This window comes from Taeniopygia guttata, chromosome 1 (assembly GCF_048771995.1).
Source record: "Taeniopygia guttata chromosome 1, bTaeGut7.mat, whole genome shotgun sequence".
Classification (NCBI taxonomy): domain Eukaryota; kingdom Metazoa; phylum Chordata; class Aves; order Passeriformes; family Estrildidae; genus Taeniopygia; species Taeniopygia guttata.
In genome coordinates, this window is record NC_133024.1 from 67214850 (window position 1) to 67237592 (window position 22743).

A 22743-nucleotide genomic window follows, 5' to 3' on the forward strand; every position below is an offset into this window, starting at 1 on the left:
AAGGGGAAAAAAACCCAAACACAAATAAAACAAAAACCCAAACAGATAACATTACACTGATGTCAGGAATCATGCTAACTAAATTAAACTTAAAATCAACAGCACTCCCAGGTACAACCACAGGACAGAGTGTTTTCAAACATTTTAAATGCTGTTTAAATTACAGCTTTGCTCCCAGCAAACGTTCTTAGTGTAACACAGATCTCTGACTCGAGAAGTTATACAGCAAAAACTGTCCTGGTTAGAGGAGTGGTTGTTACTGTTTTTAAGACACATATGTTTACAGCTAGAAATAGGCAAAAATAGCCAGGTGAGGATGGGGTGCTCTCTTGAGGGTCTAAACATTTGCATACTGTTTCAACAATTATTACACCAAGAGTGGCTACTGAAGCATTTAAAGCATCACTGTATAGATTAGCAAGCAATAATAAAATTCCAGGTCCATAGAAGTTGTATATGGGTTTTTCTCCTCGGCTTTTAGGAATCACTGCTATTCTTGTGCTGACACCCCATCCCTTTTGACATTTCTTAGCCAGATTTATAGATTCCAAGAAAGCAAACGCTATGGCTGAAGGCCTGCAAAGGATAAATATATTTTTTTCTGAGACAGATGAATATGTGTATTTTTAAATATACAGGATTATACACCAACCCCAATGCAGTGCATCTCTTTTTGGCTCTGTGGTAAGATAGGGACAGGCGAAGCGGAAGATTACCGGAATGTCACGGAAAGATAGGCCCCTTCCCCCCTTCTCTCTCCTCTGCTTATCTAGTTAACCCCAAGAGTCCCAGAAGAATGTAGCCACACCTGTTCTGGTAAATTTCCACTACCCACTGTCCCTGAAACCCCCAGCCCCCCTCTGACGTAGCAAAGACCCCTAAACCTATTTAAACCCATGAGATAAGATAATAAACGCTTTCGACCGTCCACCAAATTGGTGCCAGCGTGTGTCGTTAGTCCGAGTAGCCCGGGCGAAGCCGGGCTGCCGTGCTGTCTTCTTGTAACCAGGTCGCCGTTGTCTTTTATAAAGGCAACATCTGGTGCCGAAACCCGGGACAAAATTTGCCCGGTGGACGGGTTTCACCTGGACAGAAGCAGCGGCCAGGACGGTGGAACCGTACCCAGGCGTAGGGGAGACGTCCCCGGACCCGCGAGCGTCATGGACAGCGTCGCCTGGGTCGTAAGTATGAGGCAATGGAATATCGCGTTTAAGCTCAGGGAGTTTTATCTTGCCATAGCAAGGCTGCCTGAGCTTGGAGCAGCCGAATGCTCAGTGGATGCCATGCATCCGGGAATATGGGAACAGTATACAGCCACGCTAGCCGAAAAAGCAAAATCCTCAGGCAAAAGCGTTACGGCACGGGGCAAAGTAAAAGAAACCCCGCGCAAAGCAATAGAAAAACAAAAGACGCAGAATGCAGCGCGCACGTGTTTATTAGTCAAACCCGAGCTCGGGGGGGGGGCGAAAGCGCGGACCGTCCCTGAGGAGAGTCCACCCGGGAGCGAAGACCCAGAGGGGCTCAGCGCGGCAGCCCCTTCCCCGGATCGGAGCCCGGCCCGGCCCCGCCGGGGAGCGGAGCCCAGCCCGGCACAGAGGACCGTTCCCGCCGGAGCCCGGGGCGGCGCGTTCCGGGCGCCGCGGCCCCGCTTCCGCCGGAGCGCGCTCCGAGCGCCGCGGCCCCGATCCCGCCAAGAATCGGACCCACCCGCGGCTCCGTGCCGCTTCCCCGCCGGCGCGCCGAGCGGAGCAGCGCCAAGCCCCGCCGCGGGGGCCCCCCGGGACGCCCCCGCCGCAGAAGCCCCCCGGGACACCCCCACCGCAAAAAACCCCCGCGAAAACCCCGCCGCAGAAAAACCCCGAGAAGCCGCCGCTTCCCAATCCGTCCCGCCGCCGGTCAGAAATCCGCGGTCAAAGGCGCAGCCGCGCGCGGGGCGCTCTTGGCGAGAGCCGGCGGGAGAGACCGGAGTCGCAGGGGCCGCGGCTCGGGGAGAATCCCCGGCCGCGCGGCCATGCGGTAGTTTTGAAAATGGCGCCGAATGCCGCGGAGGGGGGCGGAGCCCGAGCGGTCCCGGCGCGAACACCCGAGGGGGGGAGCGCGATCTCGGGAATGCGCGCGCGCGGGAGAAAGGGGCGGAGGGCGGCGCGAGACACAGAACCAATCGGCAGCTGCGCCGGGAGCCGCCACCATATAAGGCAAAAACCACCCCCCGCGGTAGGCGCGGCGAGCCGGGGGGGCGGGAGCGGCCCCTCCCCCGCAGGGTGGAGCGAGCCCGGGGCCGAACAAAACGGCGCGGGGCCCCGGAAGTACGCTGGCATTTCATTTCCGGCGCGGAGCTTAGCAACAGATCTACCGGCCCCACAGAGCCGGCAGGGGCCAGCCGAAACCCCAAAACAAAAGATACGGAACCAGCACAGCTTAAAACAAAACCAAATAGAGTTCTAAGCCGCACCGAAAAGCGGTCACAATACCCCTTAGAGCTGCGACAAAAAAGAGCATCTCGCCAAAGAATACAGGTCCCAACCCCCGGACACACAAAGAGCGCGCGGGCGGGGGGGGAGCGCGCGGGCGGGGGGGGGAGCGCGCGGGCGGGGGGGGAGCGCGCGGGCAGGGGGGGAGCGCGCGGGCGAACCCAGCCCCCTCCCACCGCAAGCGGCGCGCGCGCCGCAGAGTCAGCAAGAGACGCCCCCGATACGGGACCCCGGGGTAGCCCTAGCCATGAAAGTGGGGAGAGAGCCCCCGGGGATGTAAGGAACGTGCTGCCTCTGTGGCAATCAGAACCCCCATGTAGTGAGACCATGAGAGCCACTGCTGCACACCACTGCTAACAACCGAACTTGACCCTCAAAACAAAACTAATGAGAAGCTATGAGTTCTGTTTGCAGGGCACGCTTGTGAACCATCCCAATAACACACACATCCCTGCTCCAAAAAGAGATAACAGACCACCAAACTGCCAGACAACACCTGAAAATCCCACGGTGGTAAGATCCAAACATGCACAGTGTCTTTCTTCATGCAATTTTACTGTTACAAGCTTGTAGCCAAAGAAACAAGCTAGCCCAGGCCACTACCCTCATCAGCTATTTAAGTGAGTCGTGCAACAAGTAACAAAGTGCTCAAAAAAGTCACCATAATAAATACCCCATCCTTCGTGTTCCATATAGCCAGCCTGTTTAGAAGCTATTTTACTAACCTTAAATGAAACCAAATCAAACCTGACTAACCCATATTAATTTTGCTATAATATTAAACCCCCTTTTCTACGAAAGCAATGCTTTAAATACCCCCTTCAATTACTCCACAACCAGTGTCCCCCACCAGTGCAAGTGAAACACTCCCCACAGAAGACCAATAAATAAATAGTCCCATCCACACTTAAAATGTAAGTTTGCCAAAAACCCAGAGTGAACCCTTATATATTCCTTGCCAAGTTTAATAACTCTATCAATTTCTGTGTTCAAGTTCTAACTGTTTCTAAAGTCCTACATCACTCAGACGAAAAAATATGCCGTCTTCTCGAAGAACCTAACAGACTCCACAAAAAGAAAATCATCACAAGTATAACTATCGCGATGCTGCTCGGCCTGAGAACAGCTGGCACCGCCACGGGTGTCTCAACCATCGCAACCCAGCAACACAGACTCTCCCAGCTGCAAATGACCATCGACGAAGACCTGCAGAAGATCGAGAAATCCATCTCCTATCTAGAGAAATCAATCTCTTCGCTTTCAGAAGTAGTTTTACAAAATAAGCAAAGACTAAACCTTTTAAAGCCTTCAGCACCTGCCTTAAAAAATCTACCCTGATCTACTAAACCACCCTTTCCTTAACAAGTTACAAGTCTGTACCTCACTCCAATGTCTCTATCTACAACTACCTCATTTTGTATATGATAAGGAGGGGGGAGATGTGGTAAGATAGGGACAGGCGAAGCGGAAGATTACCGGAATGTCACGGAAAGATAGGCCCCTTCCCCCCTTCTCTCTCCTCTGCTTATCTAGTTAACCCCAAGAGTCCCAGAAGAATGTAGCCACACCTGTTCTGGTAAATTTCCACTACCCACTGTCCCTGAAACCCCCAGCCCCCCTCTGACGTAGCAAAGACCCCTAAACCTATTTAAACCCATGAGATAAGATAATAAACGCTTTCGACCGTCCACCAAATTGGTGCCAGCGTGTGTCGTTAGTCCGAGTAGCCCGGGCGAAGCCGGGCTGCCGTGCTGTCTTCTTGTAACCAGGTCGCCGTTGTCTTTTATAAAGGCAACAGGCTCCTTCACACATCTGGCTTCGGGAGCCCAGATTTTGTCCTCTATCACCTCCAACAAGATGAAGGTGAGATTTCTGTCTATTCCATGCACAAATTCACTCTCTGAGATATTTCTTGTACCCTGTGTGTTCATATCCTTCATCATAAAGAAACATGGACACTGGAAATCCGAACATGCTCCACGGTTCCCAGAAGCTAGACTTCAAAGCACTTGTGATATGCCCAGCTGTGCTGGGTTGCTAACCAGGGGCTCACAGGGGCACTAATTAGAAGTGCAGAATAAGTCCAGCACTCTGTCTACAGTATCTGGGTGCCAGTCTGGGTCCCTGTATTCACTGAAAGCATCTTCACACACAGTATGCAGAGAGACCACGCTGGTGTGTTTCAGAGACCAAACCAAGCACTTTGGCTTAATGTTGCTAGTACAAATTTATTAAAATGAAGATCTGGAAAGACCTGCCCCCCTCTTAAACACAGGGCACTGCTCAAACTCAGGACATTGCCAGTTGAGACTAACCCCTTAAAGCTGACAAGGATGGACTCTAGGCACACGACATTCCAATTTCATCTCTTCATCTCTTCTTGTGTCATCCAGCCCCAGATGTCAAAGACTTGAAGAATACATTCTTACAATTAACATCCATACAATTACCCAAAAATATTTTCTTTTTTTTGCAGAATATTGCCTGCTTAACTTTGTAACGTGTTTCATGACTGCCATTACAATAACTACACTGCTTGTAAATAATACCAGGTTCCATTCTGCTACAGAACATACAGGACTCCAACTAAATTAATATAAAAATATAATCTATTTTCTTGTTAAGGAATATAAACTTTGGAGCTTGGTTCAGTCAATGTGTTGAGCATTTACATATTGTGATAGGCCCATTTGGAAGTAAGAAACATGGTTTTGTGTTACATTTGGGACCTTAGATTTGATCATTCTTCTGTAAATAGCTGCTATTTAAGAAGTTTTGGCTTGGATTTTCTGCAAGATAGTTTATTTTAAATGGCAGTGTCCAGGCTCAACTTCACTATGCTCTTTGGAGTCAGTGAGATGAAAAGACTCAGCTGTGTCTGGGTTCTGCTGGCTCTTCCTCTATTTTTTATTACTCACCTCTTTTGACTGATGTTGGCTGACATACACACATGTGAAGTCACTCCCTGCTGTACAGGAATGCTCTGAGATGAGAGGGACATGAACCTCCTAACTCTTCATATGCCCTCTTCAGAATGGGAGAGGGGAGTAAGAGGAGTCTCGAGCTCAACAAAGACAACACTACATCACTTATCAGCATATCACTAGGGACTCTGGACAAGAAACATGTCTGCAATCTTAAACAGTGAACTTGGTATACGTAAGGATTTATATAGATAAAATTTTCTTGATACTGTATAATGCAAAAACATCCCCTCTGAACCACTGAGAATAGAAAATAAAGTTATAGCTGCCCATGTCACAGCATCTTGACAGGATGTATAACTATATTTGTGAAAACAAAACAAAACAAAACAAAAACCCTTTACAAAGTGATGTGAACATGCTAGACAGTGGAATAAAATTATATCCACCAGCTTATGTTTAGCTATAAATCCCACAGGGAGAAGAAAAGTTCAAGGAGCCAGAAACACAATTAAATACTTCTATTTAACTCCAGCTGTATAAGGTTCCTTCTAAGATGTCTATCTCTTATGATACTCTATTTTAAACTTGAGCCCATTTAATGATGATCTAGGAAAGAAGTCTACAAGGGTTTCTTCCCATCTGATATTGCATTTCCTTTACTGTGCTCCAAGTTACATTTGGCCAGCAGGTCTCGTCCTAACCTCTGGAGACATCAGGAAGAAGAAGCTGAGCTGGATGATTTTTACCCCAGGACATGAAGAAGGGACTGCATCAGCAGACCTCAAGTCTGTAAAATAAAACTGGCTGGAGAAAGAATGCAGCAGCCCGCTTCTGAATAGTAACAGCAGTGTTTTTTTGATTAGACAAGCAGTGTAGAAATATTGTTATCCTCAACAGGAATTGAAAAAAGAAAATTGGTGAAGAATTCCTCACTATTGGTTGTTTGCTCTGTTTTCAGTTTGCCACAAAAATAGAACAGAAATAAATATGAGATATGCAAAGGAATTATCAAAGCACGTGGACAAATAAAAATGGAAATAAAGAAATAAAACCTTAAATATGTTGAGAATTTTGCTTCTTCTATAAACATTTCCTAATGCACGCTAGTACAGCTGCTTACCCATCCTGGTACTGAGAGTCTAAACCCAGAATATTTACAGCAAGATACACTAAAAACATCTGGGTGTTCTGGTAACACTGTGCATGGCTCAGACTGATTGCTCTTTCAACACCACGTGTATGAGAAGGTCCTGAACACTTCATTAGTGGTCTGCCACTGAACTGGTGGCTCTTAATACTACCATAAAACAAAATAGAACAAAACAAAACAAAACAAAAAAAAAACAACCAAACAACAAAAACCAGTAGGTTTTACTGGGGCAGAGCCAGTAGCCTGCAAAAGGTCAGCAATGGCCAGCATCCCCCTTCAGCTGCCCATTCCTGCAAGGTAAAAGCTCTCAATCCAATGAGGTAGTGGGTCGTGCTGCACAAGAAACAGGATTACACAAGCAGATTGTTCACCTGGAGAAGAGAGGGTTCCAGGTAGACCTCATTGCAGCCTTTTAGTACTTAGAGGGAGCTTATAATAAGGAGGGAGAATGACTTTTTACAAGAGCATATATTCATAGGAGAAGAAGAAATAGTTTTAATCTAAAAGAAAAGAGATTTAGATATTAGGAAGAATTATTTACTGTGAGAGTGGCGAGGCACTGGAATAGGTTGTCAAAAGAAACTGTGGTTTCTTCATCTGTGGAAGTGTGCAAGGCCAGGTTGGACAGGGCTTTGAACAATCAGATCAGTGGAAAGGGTTCCTGTCCATGGCAGGGGGTTGGAACTAGAAAATCTTTAAGGCCCTGTTCAACCCAAACCACTCTATAATTCTATGATACGTGTGCACCAGCCCACTTGGCAATGACTCAGAGAGGAGTCAGGCAGCTTGATGGGGTGTTTGTCCTCACAGAAAGCAGCTATGACTCCTTGATCACAACTCAGTTCAAAGCACAAAGTGAGAAATCTCCAGCCATTTCCCTCAGAGGCTGTCATGTTCAAGAGCTCCAAGTTTTTAAACTCCTGGAGCATCCTGGACAAGGGTTGAGCACAAACTCCACCTGTGCTGCCCTCTGCACAAGCAGCACACATCCAAAGGATGAGAGTCTTGGATGCGTTACAACACCCACAGATAAACTCCTGCAGAAGAACACCCTCAGGAAGAAATCTTGGCCCACGAGAAAGACACTTCTGTTGTCTGACCAGTGCAGTGATGCAGGGAGATGGATGAAAGCAGAGGAAGGATATATTTGTATGAGGTGGGAAACAGATACGGTTTTTACAGTTACTACAGAAAACAGAACAGATGCCTCCTGAAATGCACAGTTGTCCCAAGAAATGCCACTGAGAATTGGCAAACCAGGCAGAACCTCACTGAGGCCTTCTCTGGAAGACAAGATACCACCACATCCAATTCCAGCACTGCAGCCTGCCAAGAGCTGAGCCCACAGATGAAACAAATGCGGTGCTGGATGAAAAGGAGGTGGGAATATCTCCTTGGGAAGCCCAAATCTTCATGAAGAACTATTTCTGATGGTGACAAAAGCTGAAAGCTGATACCAGGATATTAAAAAAAAAGAGCCAATAAACCTTTTAGAGTGGGTAACATACAATTGGAATTAATTAAAAGTGGTAGAAAAGTGCTCACCCAGGCATGTGATAATTTTGTTAATGTGATTTGGAAGGGTGAGAACTAAAGATTTGGATACAATCCCTGACAGCTTCTATTCATAACAAAGAAGACACAGCTGTTTGAGGAAATTACAGCATAATCTCATCTTTGGCAGATCCTGTGGAAATATTGCTGTCTGCCATAAAGAGGACAGCACTTCAGAGAGACAACTTTCTGCCTGACAAGCAATTAGAATATAGGCAGAGAAGAGATTATGTTAATGTTAAATGTTAGAGCAAATGTTAGATTTTTACACACTGAAAACTGGCAGGAAGGCAGTTCTGATTCAAAAGTAAAACTGAAATTATTTGAAGATATTAAAAGCTTTTGTAGAGTGCGGCTCTGTAGCATTTCCACAATTTCAGTGTTTTAGTGTGTTTAATGTCTCTATAGTCAATAAATTTTAATGATTTCATTATTTACATGATGGCATATTTTATACCTTTATAAGTATAATTATAAAAACTGAAGCTAAAACAGCTTTTGGTTTCATAGGCCGAGGCAATTTTTTCTGTTATACTTTAATTTTTGTTCAATAATAAAACAGATTTCCTTTATCCAAATTATTAATAAATTTATACTGATATATCAAATCAAATCAATCAATCAATCAATAGTCTATCTAATCAATTTATACTGTTCTATCAAATTTCATAAAAATTATTACGAACTAAACAGACTTCAAACATTTGCCATATTTAGCTTCAAAATTTTCTAAACCAAACATTTTCATTTCCAGTTTCAAATAATATTTCAAGATGAAATTTACTTCATCTTGCCAAGGTTTTCAAGTGGCAAATCAGGTAACGCAGAAAGGTTACTTCCCCTACCCAAATTACTATTTTTATTTTTCTAGGTAACAGGGTGATAACAAGCCTAGTGGAGAACTCCTGATTCTTGCCTTCGCTAGACTTAGGGTGAGACATTTCTTTTTGGCTCTCTTCCCTGTATTTGCAGAGATATTTTTGGTTCAAGCCTTCAGTAATACAATTTCCTTATACAAACACCTGAGAGATCCCTTGGAAGCAGCACCACTTCCAGTTTGCTGGAAATCACCTCCACATGCAACACTCCTGAAAGCGCAACCAGAGGTAAAGGTGCTAAAGCAAGGTTGTCCCCTGACCTTCCCAAAGGAGGGGAGGTGGCAGCACATGAAACAACAGGACTGAAAAATAAGCTGCCAGCATGAGACTCCAGCCCTGGAAATCACTGTAGCAGCTGGCAGTGTCATGATGTGTAATTGGCTTGCAAGTGCAAATTTCCTTTCTGAATAAACTGAAAAAAACCTGAAGGAGATGTTCTATCTTAGAAGCACTTACAAACATCCTCAGTTGCCTATGTATGGCAGCTGGAGGACACCAACACAGCGGATGAAGCAAAGGGAATGCACTGCTTTTCCTTTGGCTGAACATTCCTCATCAGCACTGGAGTGATTTCTCTCACAGGCACTTACTGAGGATGGGAAACAACCATGACCATGTGCTCTTGGCTAAAGAAAGCTGCGTTTTCATGGTCTCCCTGGGGAAAACAACCACAATTTTTCCAGCCATGGCAGTTGCAACGTCAACGCAAGAACAGAAATTTTTGTACAGCTTCGTAACCTTCCCAAATAGTGTATATAATTTTATTTTATTAAGAAACTTGTAAATGTATGAGTTTGGTGAGGATTTTTATACCAAAACTCCATTTTGTAATATAATACTCTAATAATTTATTACCTGTGAGGGCTGAATTCCCAAAGTGCATTATATGGAAAGTATCCTGCTGACTCCTATTTCAAAGGAGTACAAGATTTGGGATTAAAGATTCTCATTATCCAAACTGACAGATTATTTTCATTATTAACATCAATCAAGCCTTCACCAGGCATATGCCTGATTGTTGTTTTTCAAGACTTTTTTATTTTTACATTTCTACTTGCTTTCAAATATCCACTGTTGGATAAGACAGCATACTCTGATATAAGCAATCTATTAATTAGTTATCCCCCAAAAGGCAGAAGTCTCTGTCTTAGCAATGGCAGCCAGGAGGCTGCTTGATAATCGCAGCAACTAACCTTTGAAAAAATATCCGATTTTATTTTAATTCCAGATAAGCACACCTGGCTAAAGGTATAGGAACAGCTCATATTTTCTGGGGCACAATGCTGTTCAATTTGAGGACTTGAAAGAAAAACAAACATCAGAACCTCAGGGAAAGCCACTGTGAAGACAGTATCAGATAAGAGCATCCTGACATTTTAAGTAGTATGAGCTGGTAAATCAAGCAACACAAGAGCTCAGACCAAGACATGTATATCTTAATTGCCACAGCCATAAGCAAAACACAGGCAGCACAAGAAAAGCTTGAAATAAAAGCCCAAAGGAGAGAAAATTATCACCCTTATCACTTATCACCCCAAGGCATCACAGAGCAAATGAAAATGACAAGAAAGAAAGCAGTAAAGAAGTTTTCTTGGAGAAAAACTATAGTCAAGGCAAAAACGGATCTCTCCCAAACAAGTGCAAACAAACGGAAGAAAAATTATGTATCAAATCAAGTCTGTGCTGCCACAGCGCAGCCCATCTGTTACACGCTGAGACATTACCCAGGGGTCAACCCCAAACAGGAGGCAGGGGGACAGCCCTCCACACTCTCTTCTGCCCAGATGCCAGCAGGGGCACCACACATGCCCCGCTGCACCACTGAGCACTCCTGGGCACAGTGCCACTGATGGAAACTGGAGATTGCAGTAAAGGTGAGAGAGGCACCATCAGCTCCTACCGCTCTCTTTCAGAACAGAGGGAGCAGCAAAGGGATTCTCCTCATCCTTTTTGGTTCCTACCTCACAGAGCCCAGCTAGAAACTTGCTATATCCCTCTCTAGCCAAAAACATGAACTGAAGTTCATCATAAAATCTGCAACAGCTGGACAGTGGATGCGTGGGGCCCCAAAACACTGCTTAATTTATTTCTGTGCAGCACAAAATCTTGACACGGAAAGGGATTGTGAAACACATCCAAAATGATCATTGTTTTTTTTGCTAAGACTGCTAAATCTTTCCTGGCTTCCAAAAAACATCTGGGAGACAGAAATAAATAGATTTAGTTGTAACACTCAAACATGAAAAAAGTTCATAAATTTGCTTCCTATTGAGCAAAAAACCCAGAAACTCAGAAGCTTTGTCTACTCCAGCAAATTTACCCACTGCTGATGAAGCAGTTACAGCTGATACTGAAATCAGCTTAACTTCAAGTGTAGCCAAGGGTAAATAGTCTTTCCACATCATTTCTTGAATTCTACTGAATTTAACAGCAGGTAAATGTGTCAGTTCTCAACTGAATACCTAAATATGAATTTAGAACCCTAATTTTAGATTGCTAGGTTTGCACATTTCAGTTTGAACCATGATCAGTTCTGTAATGCCACCAAATTTCAGAAATGTTACTGCAGTCAAACTTTCTAAACATTACTGCAATCTATCAGTAAAAACTGAAACAAATGTGAAGCATTATCAGAAATTCTGCTCATTTGCTTTAACCTCAGTAAAAATTATCTTCCATAATTTGATCTATATTTCAAAAATGCCACTGTATTTCCAAAACATGGATCAAACATTGGAGATTTGGAAATCTAGATTTCCAAAATTTAGAACAAATTACGACTTGTGACTACAGACCTAAGGGAAGAAAAAAAAAAACACTGTTAATTTGTTTTAAAAAGCAGTGTCAGGATGAAAACTGTGTTAAAATCCAGACTGGGCTCTGCACCCGAGGAGCCTGGTTACAACAGTTACTACAACCATCTGAAGGGCATAAATCTTGGTGTGGTTTTATTAAGAATTTCACTTTGCTCTCAGGCTCAGTAAAGCAGATGAAGTAGATTTTCAGGTGTAATTCCAACTATTAGTAAGGTAGGAGGAACATATATAATTATTCCACTCAGGCCACTCCAACTGAGAAGCTGGAACTTCAGATACCACGCTGCCCACCTGCACCACATGTCTGTGGAAGCCAAGGGCTCAGCAAAGGACAACTGGCAAGGGAGTCCTCACCTAGGAGCACAGGAGGCAGAATGCAAAATCTTAATATTCAGAAAGGTGAAGTGGAACTAATGCATTATCTGCCTGCTGCTATTGATCCTGAAAGTGTACAACAAGCACTCCACAGCCAACACTGCTCTGTAAACAATTACATTTTCTCCACTTAAAAAAAACTGTGTATGCTGCTAAAAAACACTTAGAACAAATTGTCTGTCAAAAGATTGCACCCCCATTTTCATATATTAACAGAAATTTGATTCAGCTACAGTGCACTATCACCATGCATTCCAATCAGAAAGGCTTGTGTACTTAATGATTGCTTTCCCTACTGTATTTTTAACATCAAATTTATATACAATAAAATTACAGGATTTAATAGCTTTTTGTTTATGTTTATTTTTAATGCTGTTAATTAGCACCCAAAATTGTGCCCCAGACATCTCCTGTACCTGTCAGATACAGATCAGCTGAAAACCAGCAAGACCCCACCTCCTGAGCCCAAAGAGAAAGGGATGTTTTGATTTCAATGCTTCAACTTGCAGTAGTCCCACTCTTCACTTACCCCAAACATACACTTGTTCTCTCTCCCTCCTTCTGAAGTTGGGAAGAGGTTCAGGCTTTGAAGCATGTGCCAAAGAGCTGGGCTTTCAAGGCAAAACACTGAAATCAGGTAAAAAAAAAAATAATGGGGTGCTGTAAAGGAAGCACTTGCAAATTCCCTTCCTTCTTCCTCCAGTTTGACTGCATCTGCAAACTGGAGGAAGAAGGATGTGGTCTCCCAAGGAACTGCTCAAGACTTTCCAGCTTTGCTGGTGGAGCTGGTTGGGGGAGGTGTGCTGGTGGAGGACAAGCTGAACATGAGTCAGCAGTGTGTCCTTGTAGCAGCAAAGGTTAACCCTGTACTGGCCTGCTTTAGCCAGGGAGTGACCAGCAGGTCAAGGAAGTGACCCTTTCCTCTGTGTGGCATGCACAAAGCATCTGGAGCACTGTGCCCAAGGGTGGGGCCTTGGGCTGCTGGGACTGAAGAAGATCCACAGAAGGGCTACCAAGAGGATTACAGATCTGGGGCATCAAAATTATGAATACAGGGCCAAGGGGTCAGGGTTGTGTTCGCCTGAAAGACTGGAGCATGGGAGTGACCAAATAGCTTCTTCTCAACTACGTAGGAAGGGGAATAATAGAGAAAACAGAGCCAGACTCACCTCTTAGGTGTTCAGACAAAGAAAAAGAAGCAAAAAGAAAATCAAGCTGCAATACGGAGCATAAGAGGAATGTGAGGAATGTAAGAGGGAAAAAATGTTATCATGACAGAGATGAGGCACTGGCATAGATCACCCAGAGGGGTTATATAGTCTCCATCCTTGGAGGCTCAAAAGAGGTCTGAGCATCCTGACCTAAAATTGGTCCAGTTGTGAGCATAGCTGGAGTAGGTGAAGTTAGACAGAAGTCCATTTTTAAAAATATTTTTTTCCATGGTTCTGACAGCAGCAGCTTCAAAGGGAAAGAAATTCCTTTGGCAAGGACACACTGCTGGAAATGCCTCTGAACAAGACACAGCACAGCCTGAAATTATTATTTCTATCTACAATACAGTAGATTTTGCCCAAAAGGAGTACCCAGAAAATGTAGCAGCCATTATTTGCTCAGCACTCCAGGGAGAAGAATCACCTGTAGTGTAAAGCTGCTTTGCAGTTAAAAGCCGCAGTTTTGGGTTAGAAGAAGCAATAATGCTGGAGCCACCAAGGATGTGGCAGAGACATGGTACCTAACATTTACCAGTGAGTTACAGTAGCTCAGGTAAAACTGGCAGACACAAGTTCTCAGCAAACAGGAGAATACAATCTTTCTTCATCCCACAATATTTATCATTAAATCTATTGAGTTTTAAGCTGGCTCTATCTCTCCTGGCCAAGGCATTTCATAGTGTGGCCATGGTTAGATGACTAAGTAAGGAAACAAAATGAATGTGACAGCTATAAGAATCTACTTAATGCAGGTAAATCAGTGCTACTTTGTTAGTGAGTGCATTTGCCAAAACTTAAAAGATCATTCAAAACACAAGTTTCATATAACTAAACACTAAACTATTAATTGTAAAAGCACTTAGCAATGGCTAGCTGTCCCAGGATTCTGCTAACTCCTGTGGGGAAGAAACTGAAGCTCCTTAAAACGGCTCCTTACTCTAAATACCCTCTCTGCTGAACCTGGTATATGAGTGAGATCCTTTCTCACTTAAAAGTGTCAGAGAAACAGGAGAAGAAATTTCCTCTGTTTGACATCTGTGACATTTTTGTCAGTGAATTATTATTGCCAGAAAAATATAGTGCCTATTTTCTTCATTATGTTAAATTAATTTTTCTGCCAGTGACATACAGACAAGAATAGACTCAGCTGAATAGATTCACCCTGGTGAAGCAAGTAAAAGTTTTAGGCTACTTGCTGGCATGATGGTGTGAGAGAGAGAAATGGCCTTAACTCTGTGTAAGTGCTGCTCAGCAATAAAGAAAACATCCCTGAATTATGAACACTGTTTCCAGCGCAAATCTGAAACAAAGTACCACATTAGCTGCTATAAAGAAAAATAACTCTATTCAAGCCAAAAGCAGCCCACAAAATTATGTTAAAAACTCTTTTATTCTACCTGAATCAGCAGCATATTCCTTCAATAAAACCCTACATTCTATTAGAGAAAAAAATTCCATGCTATAAGAGTAATTGGAGACGTTAAAAACAGAAATCTTTTCTGTCAGGAAAATAAGCAGAAAATCAAAAAGAACTCAAGAAATAAGGCAGACCATTTCAGTCTGTAAGAAGGAGAAAAAATTATACTACAACCAACTCTACCACTTGCAAAATGTGTCTCAATCTGAATAAATATATAATGATGACTAATGAGTAATACTGCAATAATGCATAGCATGGCCCAGCTGTGGTCTGAGCTGCAGCAGGGCAGTCATCCCACCTGCCCTTACCCCCTTCATTTATATTGATACCATTAAAACTACAGGACTGATCTTCAAAACACAGAACTTTCCTATAAGGCTGATAAAGCATCATCTACTTTCAGGAAGTCTGTGGGACTGTATCATTGATTTTCCCAAAGTAAAGAAGTCTCGGTGATCCAAAGTTGCCATTTTATTTTCTTTCTTAACTACTTCAGCACCCAGGGGAAAAATAATTCTAAATAAAACGTCTACTGTTGGCTTCTTCCAATCTCATAATCCACAGTGCACCAGTAGCCAAATTGTCAGTAATAGTCACTCATTGTGTCCTTAACTGGAAAGATATTGTAGATGTTTGGAAACATCTGCACTGGAAAAGAGCAGACAACGATTTACCTACATGCTTTCTCAAAGAGCTACAGAAGGAATGTGTATGGACTAACTACTATATTTTGAAATTCATTCTGAGTAGTTTTAATATACATAAAAGATTTTTAGAGTGTTAGGCAGAACAAAATACAACCCCCAGAAGTAGAAATGTTGCACTAATGTGAAAAATAAAGATTGCTTTTCCTTGAAATTGCAAAGATCTGCACCTCACATACATTTCTGAGTATGTCAATGTTTCAGTAAGAAATTGCAGGTCATCAAGAAAAACACAAGATAAGTGCTTAGTAACAGAGCAGTACCCCATAATTAACCTCTGCATGCCAGTAAGGTTCATCAAACATTGTACGCAAATTTCAAAAGGAGACATGGAAATATCATTAGATGTTTTTAAGAACATTTTAGACAAATCTTAAAAATTATCCATTCTAGATTATCTTGCCGTGAAGAAGAGGAATGGATAATGTGACCTCCCTCTCAATCTTATTCCATAACTTATCTGTGAAACTTTGGGAAAAAGCAGTTAAAAAACTAATACATGGAACATGGATAAATAATGACTATGGGAACTATAAACTCCTGTCCAGCAAATGCTTCCATATGCCCTGAGATTTTTTTATCTTAAGTCATCTTACAGATGTCAAGGGGATGACTCAGATGAGCAAAATTATGGACATACCACAGTGTTTGCACTGTGAGTACAGTAACTCTCACTTCTGGACAGCATGAGGAAAGATGACTGTTCACACTTCTATGCTGCCTCTTTGAGAGATTCCAAATAAAAATAATTAATGTCTGGAAACATCTGGCTAGAGAGGAGCTCTGGTAGTTTGTACAAGAAACACTTGTAGACATAGAAAAAGCAATGGGGCAATTAATCAGTACGTTTGTAATGTGTTTGTACATTCATTTGGAGGATATGGAGATGGAATAAGAATAATCTAGTGTCATAAGCTCCCACTTTTGCAGTCAGAATGTCTTGACACCAAATGTTTCAGGGTACTGGCACATTCTTACCATGATCTATAAAGAGACCTTAATAGTGTCAGTCTTGAAGTGAAGTGTTTTTGTTCAATATTACAGGATACTTCTATACAGTTAACAAGTGGATGAGTCAATGATGATTTGTGGATATAAATCCAATCGTACACCAATTTTTTGGGGGAGTATTTCTCAGGATGGGATCTCTTAGGGCTGGTCTGGCTCTGGCCAAAGCACAGATAGTAGACATGATCCCTAGGCAGAGCAGTAGGGATCTTCTTGTAATGCTTACACAAAAGGAGTGATAGGCTGTTAAGGCTGTTTAGTCATAGCTGGTTTGTCTTCACTGGACAATATGCACTATGTCAGATAACCACTTTAATAGCTTTGATGTAATTGCTTAGAGGGTTGGACCTGAAAAAGAAATAGCAGTTAAGTTCATCTGTCTAACACACAATACTCCTAAAGTAACACTATTAGTGGTAATAGAAAGAAAATTAGAAAAGCAAAACGAAAGCGAAATGAATATTTTTCCTGCTGTGACTCAGTCCTGCACCATGAGCTTTACTAGGTGCATTTTTGCTGCCTCAAATGGCACAGGACCAAACCTATTTCTATAATCATTAAAAGTGATTAAAAAAGAGTACTGAAAAATAAACATCATGAAACTATTTCCCTCATGCTACTAAATGGATTAGATATGGAACTTGTTCATTTAGTCTCATTGTTTACTTATGGTAACTTACACAAGGCAATAAGGGACTATAAATATAAAAAATCACAAGGGAGGAATGAAAATATCACCTTGCCAGGAGTAAGAGTAAAAAGGTAGGGTGTCTCTTCGGTATTCCACTCTTCTGAAAGTGAATTAACTTTCAAGAAACTTTCCACTGGTTAACTGACAATGATGGCAGTAAATACAATACAAAACCTGCAAGAATGCCTTTTTAATAATTGTGTGGTTTGTCTTCTTTTATTTGGCAAAGTGTCTAAATACCATTGTGGCATTATATTAAGCCACCTTACAAAAGTCTCAGACAGCTAATGTGCCATTGCTGGGCTTGAAAAAACATAAAGAAGACCTATTTATAGATAACTTCTCTGTGTTCAGTGTTTTGAGTTTTTTATTCTTTCAAGGAAGGAAGGCTCTTGCCAAAAACAATACATGCCAGTATCATTTGGCAAACTTTCTGTAGCATTATCTGATCTGCAGAGACATTAAATTTGTACTGCAAATACATATTCAACAACTTATTAGAAGGTGGAATTTGTGGCCTGTTACACAAACACATATACATATGATAAGACATAATAGAACAGCTGTTGTGGAGATATTTCCCCATAATTCACTCAATGCGAGCAACATATATGCAGCTGACATCTTACTGAAAAATACTGGAAAACCCGCTGACGGAAGTGGGTGTGCACAATCATTAGCTATGCTGCCATTCTCATATGCCTTTGTCCCCCTTTGCTTTTTTTCGCACTCAAAAGCTGCATCATACACTAACTATAGGCTGCATTTAAAAAAGGGACTGCTTATGTAGGAACTTTAGCATCTGAATCACTATACACCAGGTAATTTTAGAAATAGGGAACAGCCATGTGAATGGTTTTCTTCCCTTGTTTGTGCATAAAATTTAAATAAGTAACATAGGTTTTCAAGAATGACATACTAGATGGTAAATTTCAGCCTAGATATAGATTTTTTTTTTTTTAATGAATTAAAAGAAACCATTTACAGAAGGGTTTTTTTAAGACAGGAGAGTTTTTTCAAAAACAGTGACTCTTAACTGTACAATAGCAGTGGGCATTGCCATAATGTAAATGCAGGATGTTACAAGCTGTGGGGACACTTCTGCAGATCTTAAAACCATGTAAAACCTATCCAAGACCTTAATTACTTCCTCTGTAATTCACGTATACCTAATCATGTTTCAGCTTTCATCTTCTCTCCTTTCTTTCCCATAGTCTTGATATCTAATGTTCTGTTCAAACTACAAGCATGCAGAAAATAATTTTATCTTATCCCTGGGGAAAGTGCAAACCATCAACAAGAGGTAAAAAAGTCTCTACAATATCTATCTTCTTCATTAACTAAAAAATGCCAGCCAGTTTCATATGTTGCAGGAGTAGGCAAAAAAATCTATGGTGTGAGCGCATAAGGAGTCAGACAGTGTCTCTGATCCAATTTCTGCTATGTGATCTGAAGTCTGTGCCCCTACCATAGACATGAAAGCAAAGACACACAACTGCACTGAAATGCAATCAAAAATTTTCTGTACTTTGGTCTTACTGCACATACTTACACTTTTAGGATGTTCTTTGAAGTTATATGATTCAGCAAGGACATTTTCTGCTAAAACACAAGGCTCGCAAAAACAATGACAAGCTAGAAACAGATTTCAGAATTGACAAGTTACATGTGTTAAGGCATTATTGATTTTGCTTCTGTGAATTGATTTTTAGGATGAAAGGAATATTAGATCACAGAGACCATAATATTTGATCATGCAGTTGAATCTTGGGTATTCAAAGGCATTGTGTGTTGACAACAAGAATGTGGATTTACTAAAGGATTTCAGTGCCTGAGAAACTAGGCACAAGCATGCAAGATGAAGATCTAAGAAGGCCTGAGATCCATGCACAGCAGGGAGTTGATGGGCTGCCTGCATCAGCAATGGTCCAGGCCAGCAATGATGCCTCCTGACACAGCGAAAACATTATGAGTTCTCTTGTCTTTGTTAATTTCTTCCCAGTCTTAAATCTGTTCAGGATTTGGAAGCTGAGCTTCTCAACAAAGGTTTATCATTCAAGGAATTAAGAAATGATTATTTGTACCTCTTATCTCTGTTACTCAGAGACATGTCCACCAGTGTTTCATTGCCAATTGTTTAGAGAATGCAAAAAATCCCATAAGCTAAAGTGAGCCTGCATTCCTCCCTCCTCATCCCCCATCAAATATAAATAAATCCCAAAAACATTTGGTAAATTGCATGTTAGAATAAAAATACCACCATATTAGTGAAGGCCACAAACAGAAGTCCTGTATCACAATTGCATCAAGAGATTTAAAATTCTAAGCTGTTACACTCACATACTTGTATATCGCTACTTGGGAATGGCTCAGCATCTCAGTGCTCAGAGAACACTTGAGAACTACCTAATTTTGTCTCACTCTTACTTTAAATATTGCAGTGAGGGTGGTGGAAGAAGCCGTATGTGAGAAGCCTTGATGTAAACACAGCAGATAAAAGCCCTGGGCAAGGCAGGACTCACATGAAGTTCAAATTTATGTTTTTCAAACCCTGTGTAATGAAGAGAATTTAATGTGTGGTTTGGTAAAGATCTGCAGATAAATGTGCTCCCCAGTCAAGCACCTCAATAACTTCAAGTGACAGATGAATTCATACAAACTGAAATTTCTTAAGAGGAACTTTGGGAATAAAATGCTTACATTTATTAACAAGATCACTTATTAGATATAAACTGTCCTGGCTTTAGCTGAAAGACTACACTGTGGGAAGCATATGTGAGTTCTTCTGTAGAATAGCTCTTATCACCAAAAAGAGTCTCTTTGGATCAGGTTTTGCATAAAAAGAGATTATCAGTGAAAATTATCCTATGTGAACTGTGTTACTTTGTTTACAAAGAATGTCCCCTTTAATTTTTTTTATAATGAATGATATTTCAAATTCATCATGTCAGATGAAGATACAACAATTACACTTTCAGTTGCAATTACTGCTATTTGTGGAATTGTTTTCTGCCCATTCACATCATGATTTGATGCTGGTGCAATGCCGGCACCCCCATGAAAATGCACCTTCCAAAATGAACGCTGTGAGATGCGGTCCAGAACAGAGCAGAGCAGGCTCAAGCTTAATAACAATGGGAAAAAAGCTTTATTAAACTACTATTATGATAGAAGGAAAAAAAGAAGAAAACACATACTAAATCCAAAATTAAAACCTTCAAAACAATTCTCCTCCCCCCACCCAACTCCAACAAACTACAGTGAGACACAACTTGGACCCTCAATCAGGTTCCCGCCCTTCAGATAAACAATACTCAGTCCATCAAGGAAGAGAGGAGTCTCTCCTGCCATAGACCCCCAGGAAACACAGCTGCCACTTCTTGTGTTTCCATGTCATACATGGCACTGCCTGGAGAAAATCTGCCAGTGTGACACTCTACTTTCCATGTCACAGCGCCCTTACCACCGTGCGTAGACAGACTGCTCATAGGGTTTCATTTCAAGGATGCTTTGCCAAGGATCAAAGAAAAACAACAGTTCAGTTTCTCATTTTTGGGACCACAGTCCCCCCCATTTCCCCCTGGGGCTGAGGATCCAAGAACAGAGATCTTCTTCTCTGAAGACAGAGGGCATCACCACAAACCTCCTCAATTTTTCTCTGTTCACTCCACTCCTGTCACTCTCAGCTGCTGAAACAGGTCTCTTGGCTCATCACTGCATCCCCTAAAAATGCAACCTTTGTTACAGGAGAGTTTGGTTCAGTCTATGGCTATACAAGAAAAGTCCAGCCAAAAGCCACTCCATCATCTCCTCCCACCTAGAATTTCTCCTTCTAACATCTCAGATCCCAGACTTTCTCTCTTCTTCTCTTTCAAAATGAGGAGGAGTAATATTTCACAAAGCTTTCATTTCCCAAGGAAGGGTTAAAAGTCCCAAATTCCCCAAAAGGCCAGGATCTCTGCCCAGACCTCCAACTCCCACAACTGGGCATCTTCCTCCCCACTCCTTCTCCTCCTCGTCCAGTGTACTGCTGGCACTGTTGCTGTCTCTTTCTCTCTCTCTCCAGAGAGACTCTGGGGGGGATTGCAAACATCCCAGATTTCCTCCACCCTTCCATCTGCAGGGGGCCAGACTGGTTCCAGTCCCTCCATCCTTCGGCCTTACCTCAGCCAGGTCACAGGGCTTCCCCTCCCCAACCCAGCCACCTGGCTGGGCAAGGGAGAGTCTGCACTGCACTCTGACTGGAGCCAAAAAGAGAAAGTTCCCCTGGGAGTTCTTGCTTTTAACCCCCTTGTGTTCTCAGAGGCGTATCATGCCTTCAGTGGTCAGTCCAAATGCCAATATCCAACCCCAACCACTGATTGGTTTGACTACCAACTTCCTAAGAAAAATTCACCTCCATGTCAAACCATGATAGAGTAAAATCAGAGTTCCTCCTGATTTCCTATAGTTGTCCTGCATCATTTATCTAGCACCTTCTCCAAGGGCAGGGAGTGAGAGTAGACAGATCAAGTGTGGCTCTGGATAATCTGTTTTCTCTCCAATTTTTCCACTCCTGGCCCAGCTATGAAGTGCCAACCTGCAGGTGAGAGCACACCTGATGTCCCCCAGTGTTGCAGCATTTCTGAGAGAAAGAGGGCACGATTTATGTCTGGAATGAGATTTGAGCTACTCCAGTCTAGGCCTCAGATCTGGGCCTTATGAGGCCTTCCAGCCTCTGACGCAGTTAGAAATTAAGAGTTTGTGGCACAGTTAGAAATTATATTAAGGTGTGATGTGAAGCACTGGGCTGTCTGGGTGTGAAGTAGTATAGGTTTATAATGTGAAGTTTAGTCCACCTTAAGACAGAGACAAACAATGTTAGCTTGCCAATGAGAGTGCCTTTGTAAACTGTAAACTATATAGAAGTGCATATAAACGGCCATCTTCTAACTAATAAACGGAGAATGTTTAATTAACCATATTGGTTTGACGTGCATTTGTTCAGTCCAGCTTTTCTATCTTATGAGGACCCTGGCTTTGCCCCAGGCCTCTCCTGTGGGCTGGAGCCCTATGGGGCAGCTCCACCATGAACAATTCCTTTTCTCATTGCAGGAGTCTCCTTTGGTGAGGAAAAGACAGAAAGAAAGGACAATTCCTGCCTTCCCCTCTCTCATGGGCTGCAGAAGTCCTCAAACTTCTCTCCTGATGCTCCCACAGAGAGAATGCTGGCCTAGGGACTCTCTGCTGTTGGATTTTGGGCAAGGGAGGAGGGAGACACTTGGTTGTCCCTGTGGACACATGAAAAGGGTGAACATCCAGTCCCAAGTATTTGTGTGGGATTTGTCATCCTTCAGTGATTCCTTATTAGTTTTGGAAAGCAGAGAACAGGAGGAGAGGGCCTAGGAAAGGAACAATCCTTCTGTACCCCCTGCCAGGAGGGGACAGCCGGGGGGGTCGGGCTCTGCTCCCGGTGAACAGGGACACGACAGGGGAAACAGCCTCAGGCTGGGTCAGCAGAGGCTCAGCTTGGACAGCAGCAGGAATTTCCACATGGAA

At 42.6% G+C, this 22743-nt stretch overlaps 1 protein-coding gene and 1 long non-coding RNA gene across 10 annotated transcripts in view; one reads left to right on the forward strand and one right to left on the reverse strand.

Annotated features, from left to right (window-relative positions):
- Positions 1-22743, reverse strand: part of MTUS2 (microtubule associated scaffold protein 2) — a 271445-nt gene that overhangs the window by 161526 nt on the left and 87176 nt on the right. Inside the window, exon 1 of one of the 9 annotated variants that reach the window (XM_030274729.4) lies at positions 12701-16375. The exons of the other annotated variants lie outside the window; for them this stretch is intronic. The gene's annotated coding sequence lies outside the window, so the exon portion shown is untranslated. Of the gene's footprint in view, positions 1-12700; positions 16376-22743 lie in introns of those variants that run through there. 9 annotated transcript variants of the gene reach the window in all.
- Positions 5-8643, forward strand: LOC140684330 (uncharacterized). Its single transcript, XR_012056486.1, has 2 exons — positions 5-676; positions 4270-8643. It is a non-coding gene; the product is annotated as an uncharacterized lncRNA (long non-coding RNA).